The sequence below is a fragment of the Cervus elaphus genome, chromosome 33, assembly GCF_910594005.1.
Source record: "Cervus elaphus chromosome 33, mCerEla1.1, whole genome shotgun sequence".
NCBI lineage: Eukaryota > Metazoa > Chordata > Mammalia > Artiodactyla > Cervidae > Cervus > Cervus elaphus.
In genome coordinates, this window is record NC_057847.1 from 2,567,648 (window position 1) to 2,574,567 (window position 6,920).

The following is a 6,920-nucleotide window of genomic DNA, read 5'->3' on the forward strand; positions in this document are numbered from 1 at the left end:
TCTTCGTGGCTGTGCATGGGCTTTCTCTAGTTGTAGCAAGTGGAGGCGATGCTCCAGCCTCGGTGTGAGGGCTTCTCGCTGAGGCGGCCTCTCCTGCTGTGGAGCGTAGGCTCCAGGGCACAGGCTCAGGAGATGAGGCCCAGTGGCTGGGCTGCCCTGAGACACGCGGGGTCTTTGCAGATGAGGGATCAAACCAGTGTCCCCCACATCGCAGGGTGGATTCTTAACCCCTGGACCACCAGGGAAGCCTGATGTCCTCTTTTTAAAGTGGGGACAGAGAACATCGCCTACTGGATCGGTAAACAAAGGATGTTGTGACGGTGAAGCCAGCAGCCTCTGCAGCCACCGCCAACTGCACCCTGAGGAGATTCAGGATGGAGAAGAGCAGGGGGGATGCAGGCCCTGCAGAGCTGAGAACATCAAAGGAGTGATTTCAGGGAGCCCAGACTCTAGTATCTTCTCATTCAGAGAAAAGCACTAAATTCCTGGGATATCTGGTTCCTTTCAATTAACAGTTATCTTTTGATGTTCCGACTACATGGTTTCTGCGGCAAAAATTCCTATATATCTTGGCTACTCTCTTCTTCAAAGCAATCCCTCAGAGATATCTGAAAGGCTGTCTTCTGGGGCATGAGTCCTCAGAAAACCCCCTGAATAAAACATAATTCTCAACTTTTAGTTCAGACAAAAGAGCTGTCTTCCTCTGAGCAGTGAGGAGAACTTGGCGTCTGTGTGCCGAGTTGCTTCAGTGGTGTCAGACTCTGCGACCCCATGGACTATGACCTGTCATGCTCCTCCATCCATGGGATTCTCCAGGCAAGAACACTGGAGTGGATTGCCATGCCCTCCTCCAGAGGATCTTCCTGATCCAAGGATCAAACCCAAGTCTCTTTGTCTCCTGCCTTGGCAGGCGGGTTCTTTACCACTAGCGCCACCTGGGAAGCCCCAGGTGAAGAACTTGGAGGTCCCACTCTGTGCTCAGGCCTCTCTCTCTCTCCCCGTCGTAGGGGACAGACATCTCCCTCCCCGAAAAGAGATTTGCGAAGCAGTTAAGTCCTGCTACTCCCCTTGCCAAGGGCAACTCCTGTGTACCTAGGGTCTCGGGTGCCCAGCATGGGGGCATCCTGCCCAGGCGAGCAGCTCCCTAACAGTAGGCAAGTACCTCCACATATCCCGCAGTGCAGCACAATTGAAACCACAAAACTCTGTAAAATCTAACCAGCAAGTGAGGTTCTCACCCACGGACATGTGACTCACCAGTCCCCTTCTGCCGCTCAGACCACTGTGTTCCAGCTGCCTTCTTATCTGCCCCAGTGTCTCCAAGGTGCCCAAACACCTCTGCAGAGGTCCCAAAACCCGTTCCCTCCCCTGGGGCCCTGTGACCATTCGGGCACACACAACCAGGAGCACCTCTGATGACTCCCTCTGACTCTGCAGACCCCTCACCCAAGCAGAGCCTCCCTGACCTGACTACAGTCACCTCTCAGCTGGCAGGACTGTGCAGTGGCTTTCTAGACCCTCCTAGCTGCTCCCCACCATCTAATCACAGCAATCTTTCCAACACGCACATGATGTCCTGGACTCAGTCTTAAAATCTTCCTCAGGCATTGAGGCACCTGGATCTCCAGCAGTGGCTAGTCTCCCCCTACCCCATGATTCCTGATGATCTCAGATCTCAGCTAACCCCAAAGGTGTCATGGCTTCTCAAAGAACAAGAATGGTATCAGCATTTGCTTTTCAGCAGTGTCATAAATCTTTAGGGACTTATATTCCTAAATCACCCCCACATTACACCTGATTCGAACAATGGCACTCAAGCATTTGTAAGCTAAATCTGCAATAAGAGGTAGTTTTTGTGCAATCCGTTACAGTTTGGCTCAGATGCTAAAGAATTTGCATGCAATGCAGGAGACCTGGGTTCAACCCCGGAGTTGAGAAGATCCCCTGGAGGAAGGCATGGCAACCCACTCCAGTATTCTTGCATGGACAATCCCCACGAACAGAGGAACCTGGCAGAATACATTCCATAGGATCACAAAGAGTCAGACATGACTGAAGCAACTAAACAGAGTTACAGTTTACCTAGAGCTCTCATCTGACCAGTGCTCACGTGGGTTAAGTCAGTGGTGAGAGCAGATGCCATCCCACAGTTCAGGCAGAAGATTTGCTGCCTGAACTGTTCCAAATTCTCCTCCTCCGTATCCCCATGGCCCTCCAGGGCTGGGGACACCCTTTGTCTTGGGAACTTGCCTCCCAATGAGCCATTATATCCAGAAAATAACTTGTTGTGGTGTCAAGCCCGAGTTCTCATATCAGTTATTCAGTCTTAGACTTTGCGCATTTTCCCTGAGAGGAATTTTCCTTGCTCCTAAAAGCAACAATTCAGCACAGGCTTATTAAAACCCCACCTGCTCCCTAGAACAGGTTAGCTCCTCATCTCTTCTCTCCCAACTAACCTGAGATTTAATCCTTAATAGCAATTATGTGAGAGGGCTTCCCTGATGGCTCAGATGGTAAAGAATCTGCCTGCAATCTGGGAGACCTGGGTTCAACCCCTGAGCTGAGAAGATCCCCTGGAGGAGGGCATGGCAAACCACTCCAGTATTCTTGCCTGGAGAATCCCCTCGAACAGAGGAACCTGGCGGCTGCAGTCCATGAAGTCACATGGAATCAGACACACCTGAGCGACCTAGCACAACACAGCACAGGTATCTCTAGACATATTCAATCTCCCAGGCCCTCCAAGCCCTGGCAGGCCTTGCCTCAGGGGTCTGAACAGCAGACCTCATGCCCACCCCTGACACATACACCTCGGGGATGGCGTTTCCTAGATGATTTAGGTTACAGGGGACTGTGTTGTAAGCACAAGGGTGTGGAAGCCGCCCACCCTGCCCACAGCCTCCTGTTGGCTCTTTCTTAAAATCACTGCAGGTTGTGGAGTTATCACATTCCTTAAATCAGTGCTCAAACATTTTCTTTGGGCAGCTTCACAGGTAGCCAGGCCAGTGTGGTGGGAGCTCCAGATACCTACCCTGTCAAACCCAAGCACATCCACACCCAGGGATGCCTGTGCTTGACATCCGTTCTTTGGAAAGAGGGGGCAACCTTAAATTCATTTACTCCACTGTGTGTGGTCAGAGTGCAGAGAAGCAGCTCTGAGGGATTTAATGTTTTCACCCTGGCGCATTCCATTCCACAAAAACGCCTGACTGGTGCTCACGTGGGTTAAGTCAGCGGTGAGAGCAGATGCCATCCCACAGTTCAGGCAGAACATTCGCTGCCTGAACTGTTCCAAATTCTCCTCCTCCGTACCCCCATGGCCCTCCCGGGCTGGGGACGCCCTTTGTCTCAGGAACTTGCCTCCCAATGAGCCATTATATCCAGAAAATAACTTGTTGTGGTGTGAAGCCTGAGTGCTCATACCAGCTATTCAGTCTTAGACTTTGCACATTTTCCCTGAGAGGAATTTTCCTTGCTCCTAAAAGCAACAATTCAGCACAGGCTTATTAAAACCCCACCTGCTCCCTAGAACAGGTTAGCTCCTCATCTGCTCTCTCCCAACTAACCTGAAGACTTGATCTTCTTCCAGGAGCAAGTTTACAGTTCAAGATGAGAGCGCTGAGTGATGATGGAGGTAGTCCCGGGAGGCAGGCGAGCTCCCAGCTGCTCCACCGTCCTCCCGCCAGCCTGGCCACGCCCACAGACGTCACGATGGGCACCCGCCCCGCCCCCACCCACTCCACACCCTCGCTGCTCCCGCGCCTGCTCCCTTACCCCAGCAGCTGCAAGAGGCCATCAAACAATGAAGACAATCGCTGAGAATTTGCTCTATGACTCAGGGAACTCAAACCCAGGCTCTGTAACAAACCTAGAGGGGTGGGATGGAGTGGGAGGTGAGAGGGAGTTTCAAGAGGGTGGGGACATAATGTATACCTATGACTGATTCAAGTTGATGTTTGGCAGAAACCAACACTATTCTGTAAAGCAATTATCCTTAGATTAAAAAAATAAATTAAAAAAATTTTAATTCTTTTAATAAAAAAGAAAGAAAAGATGCTCCTGGTCAGAGGCCAGAGCTCTCTCTCCTTTTAAATCAGAGTGTACTTGCTTTACAATGCTGTGTTAGCTTCTGCGGTACAGCAAAATGAACCAGCTATACATACACATAGAGCCTGTCTCTGGGGGATTTCCTTCCTGTTTAGGCCACCAAGAGCACCGAGTGGATTTCCCTGTGCTGTACACTAGGTTCTCATTAGTTACCTACTTATACATTATATGCATACATGTATGTATCTCAGCCCCGAGCTCCCAGGTCATCCTACCCACCCACCCACGTCCCCCTCGGCATCCAGAGGCTCGTTCTCTACATCCATGTCTCTAGTTCTGCTTTGCAGATCATCTCTACCATACAATGTTTGATTTTTCTCTTTCTGACTTACTTCATTCTGTATGACAGTCTCAAGAAATATTTCATTGTATATTTGTACCACATCTTCTTTATCCGTTCCTCTATTGATGGACATTCCATGTCCTGGCTATTGTAAATAGTGCTGTGATGAACATTGGGGTACAGGTATCTTTTTGAATACCTCATTGTAGTTTTGATTCACATTTCTCTAATGAATGATGTTGAGCATTTTTTTATGTACTTGTCGGCCATCTATGTTTGTATTTCTGTATTTTCTCCTTCTTTGGAGAAATGTCTGTTTAGGTCTTCCACTCATTTTTTGACTGGGTTCTTTGTTTTTCTGATACTGAGCTGCATGGACTGTTTGTATATTTTGCAGTTTAATTCTTTGTCAATTGCTTTGTTTGCAAATGTTTCTCCCATTCTAACAGTTATCTTTTTGCGTTGTTTATGACTTTTTTCCTTTGTTGTGCAAAAGGTTTTAAGCTTAATTAGGTCCTATTTGTTTCTTTTGTTTTTATTTTCATTACTCTAGGATGGGGTTTAAAAAGATCTTGCTGCAATTTATGTCAAAGAGTCTTCTGCCTATGATTTCCTCAAAGAGTTTTGAAAATACAAAATGCTTCACGAATTTACATGTCCTCCTTGCTCAGGGGCCATACTAATCTTCTCTGCATGGTTCCAATTTTGGTATGTGCCAAAATGAGCACCAGGGGCAGAGCCCTCTCTGAACACTAGGTGCAACCAGCACTTACTGTGCCCTGTCAAGCTCTACTTGATAGAAGGTAGCCAAGTATTGATACTTGTAACAGGGTTTTCCCTATGAACAAGAATTGGGAAAATGCGAAATCAGTAAATATTCTGCCTGCTTTTTTTCTGTTCTGCTCTTTAAGAGTTCTCTACTACAACTGATAAACCTGAGCAGCATTCATCTTATTTTCTTATGCTTTCCCACCTCCAGCCTAGGGCTGTGAAGGTTACACTTGTGGAAACCACTGTATCTTACAACACACACACACACACACACATACAGATGCACACTTGTACACACACAGACACATAAACACATAAGGAAATACAGACACACTGAGACAGGTAAACTATTCACAGAGACACAAACATACACACACACACATCACAGACATCACACATACAGAGATTCAGAAGCACACACAGAGAGACACATAAATAACTACACACACACCAACACAGACATATGTATAGGCACACACAGACAGACACACAGGCTTGCCGTTGACTGAGAAGCCCCACTGGGGCTTTAATCTACTGGGCACTGCAGGAAGTCCAAAGCTCTTGGCTCACCTCCAGTGTAACAGGCAGAACTCAAAAAGTTATCCTGATGGGAGTTTCCTCTCCAAGCCTCTCTGAGAGAACCATGAAGCCCAGTTACACTAGGTGTTTGAAGGTACACACTTTTAACACGTATGCTGTAGAATCAATGCTTTTGAACTGTGGTGTTGAAGAAGAAGAGGCCCTTGGACTTCAAGGAGATCCAACCAGTCCATCCTAAAGGAGGTCAGTCCTGGGTGTTCCTTGGAAGGACTGATGTTGAAGCTGAAACTCCAATACTTTGGCCACCTGATGCGAAGAGCTGACTCATTGGAAAAGACCCTGATGCTGGGAGGGGTTGAGGGCAGGAGGAGAAGGGGACAACAGAGGATGAGATGGTTGGATGGCATCACCAACTCAGTGGACATGAGTTTGAGTAAACTCCAGGAGTTGGTGATGGACAGGGAGGCCTGGCGTGCTGCGATTCATGGGGTTGCAAAGAATCAGACACGACTGAGCGACTGAACTGAACTGAACTGTACAAAGCAGGGTGTGTTGGGGGCTGCCCAGGAGCAAGGACCAAGGACGCAGGGTTGCCAGGCCTCCCAGAGCACCGTGGGCATTCCCGCAGAGCGATGCCAGTGCTGGCTCTCCAGCTGGAGGCCCCTCCTCTCCAAGAGGAGGCCCATCAGCAGTTGTCTCTGTTCAGACAGCCACTCGCAGCCTGTGTGGACACAGCAGCAACCCAGTTCACGTGGAGGGGGGCCACCTTGGCCAAGTCTTCCTGCAGCACCTTGAGAACTCTGTTACATGGGAAAGTGGTGAGGGGGCCCCAGAGCACGCATGTGTAGGCATCTGGGGCAGACAGAAGGTTCCAGGCTGCCCTGCCCTTACTGAATGCCCTCCATACAGTGGGAGGCGGACTGTGAGTGCCAACCTGAGCAGAGAAGGGTCACGAAGCACCAGCAGGGCAATCATGGCTACCACATGGCTCTCCGTGCCTCATGCCCATGTCCCCAGCATCTACGTGCTGACTCCAAGCCTGCCTAATGTCTCTTGAGTAGCTGCTAAACGTTTGTAGTGAAATCACCCCTATTCCTGCTCCAGGGCGTGGACTTGCATGGCCTAAATTAGGGAGGAAATCTCACCCTTGCAAGGAATTGGCATTTTCATGGTCAAACCCACATGGTAGCAAAGGCCCCTCAGAGCAGGGGAGTCTCCA

The 6,920-nt window shown here is 49.2% G+C and overlaps 1 protein-coding gene and 1 non-coding gene across 2 annotated transcripts in view; both read right to left on the reverse strand.

Moving 5' to 3' along the window:
• Window positions 1–3,678, reverse strand: part of OCA2 (OCA2 melanosomal transmembrane protein) — a 256,559-nt gene extending 252,881 nt beyond the window's left edge. The window contains exon 1 of the mRNA XM_043894730.1: window positions 3,567–3,678. The gene's annotated coding sequence lies outside the window, so the exon portion shown is untranslated. The remainder of the gene's footprint in view (window positions 1–3,566) is intronic.
• Window positions 3,679–5,016: 1,338 nt separating this feature from the next.
• LOC122688866 lies at window positions 5,017–5,118 on the reverse strand. The gene has a single exon (XR_006339607.1). It is a non-coding gene; the product is annotated as a U6 spliceosomal RNA (small nuclear RNA).
• Between the last annotated feature and the right edge of the window lie 1,802 nt (window positions 5,119–6,920).